Source organism: Lactuca sativa, chromosome 8 (genome assembly GCF_002870075.4).
Source record: "Lactuca sativa cultivar Salinas chromosome 8, Lsat_Salinas_v11, whole genome shotgun sequence".
NCBI lineage: Eukaryota > Viridiplantae > Streptophyta > Magnoliopsida > Asterales > Asteraceae > Lactuca > Lactuca sativa.
This window is the reverse complement of record NC_056630.2, coordinates 51,239,337-51,241,504: the sequence shown is the minus strand read 5'-3', so window position 1 is coordinate 51,241,504 and position 2,168 is coordinate 51,239,337.

Below are 2,168 nucleotides of genomic sequence, written 5' to 3'. Positions count from 1 at the left end.
AGTTGTTTATAAACACTATATTCATGTCAATATGTGTCCTTATATATCATTTAGGACTTACTGTGTCTCGGGACTTCATTCGTGGAACTTCTCATCCGTACGCGCATACCCGTTTGAATCACCCACATCAGGTGAGTTCATACCCCGTAATGAATCTTTTAAACTATTTTAACTGTTTTAAGGGGGGAATACAAGTTGAACACAATGATAATTGTGTAAATGTTTGTTATAAACATCCTTCAAAATGTTACTTATGTCAATTATAATTCGTCTTTACATTTCAAAACTCTTTTAAAGGTTGTGTTACTTTATAGTTATACAGAACTCCGTTTTTAAAGTATAAGCATAACTTGGTAGACAAATGAGTCTTTTCATCATCAGTACAGTTAGAACATTAGTAAACTATTATAGGTATAGTTTAGGAGAATACTATTCATTACTTCTAGTACAATGAAGCACACAAAGAAACAATGCCAGAACAGAACAAACAGTGAAGAGAATCAAACAACACCAGAACAGAACATAACAAACAAGTTAATTTGCTATAGCATGACAACACGCAGATAGGATGTAAATATACCAATGAATCGCTAACGCATTAGTGATAGTTATATTGGGTATACATGATCATATAACTTTAATGTGAATTACACGGCTTGCATGGATTTGCTAGGGTCACGTTGGGTTCCCTCAATCTCCTTACATGAGAGCGTTTAGTAGGGGTTCTAGCTTTCACATTATGACCGTAATAAAACAAATATGTTTTTAGGTTAATAGTACCTCCGCATGTCATTTTAAACGACATCAGGGTACTCACTTCTCCCATTACTTTCATAAAGTTTCGGTAACACTTGAAGGTTAATCTATTTTCTATTCGAGATAGTTATAAACTAGGGAGAATATACTTTACATATGACAAAGGAACAATCGAGTCTTGGTAGAAGACTACTTTCAAAACAGTAGAGTCTTGGTAGAAGACTACTTTCAAAACAGTAGAGTCTTGGTAGAAGGCTACTTTTAAAAGTTAGGACCATAATGCTAACTTTATGATTCCTTAATGTATACACTATGGGATACATATATGCTAAGTAGATTCCGATAGCTAATAGGATGTGTGTTCTTCGCTGTACGTGATGTCCCGTTGGATGTGGGTTTACACCGAGGTCGCCCAATCTATTATCTACCCGAATCTATATATATATATATATATATATATATATATATATATATATATATATATATATATATATATATATATATATATATAATCAAGATTTTATAGACATAGAATCTGTAACCGACGCTTCGCTATCCATTCCTGTTAAGGAAGTAGTGTTGAGGTAGGATCAAATATTCGAAGGTCTATTTGTTCTTCAATTATATACAATACAAACTGGTGTACCTTGTACAATTATAGGATGATTCCGTAAGGATCACCCCATAAAGCTACCTTAATGCTCATAGATTCTTTAATCACTTTCATTCTCGCACGACAAGCCCAGATAAACATAACCACTCCCTCATAGTAGACAAACAGAAGAGTTCAGGAGGAACAAGGACAAATTCAAGGAAAGATCAGCCGAAGTAACCAAAACGTCTTACGCGTCACACTAATAAATATTAACTAGGTTAATTTATCGAGCGAGTGGAAACACTGCTCACATTACATGTGTTAGAATTATTTTCTTACATGCAGCTGGTAACAGTTATTCAGGAAACAGATATTCATTCGAGGATAGTTATTTAAAATTCATAGAGTTTATTTGGTATAGACTTATATATGAATTGTTCCTAGAACCCTGTGGAAGTCAGGACCCGATACATCCAGAACTAGGATAACTTTGTCTTTTCAGCTTTCGGCTTGTGTCCGTTGCTATAGACTTATTCCGTCTCGTCTTTGTTTTCTTTTAGCAAAGATGCATCCTCACAGATCACCCAGACACGCTACTCCGATAACTCCCATACCTTCTCCACAAATCGATGCAACAACTCTGAACGCTGCAGTGGCCGCGGCTGTGGCAACAGCCATGGCACAATATCACCCCATCAATTCAGGTGGAGGTGAAACGCTTACTGATTCTACTCAAGGTAAAGTCCATGTGCGCCAGGGAGAGTTCTCCTACAAGGACTTCACCAGATGCCAACCACTGTCCTTTAAAGGGACTGAA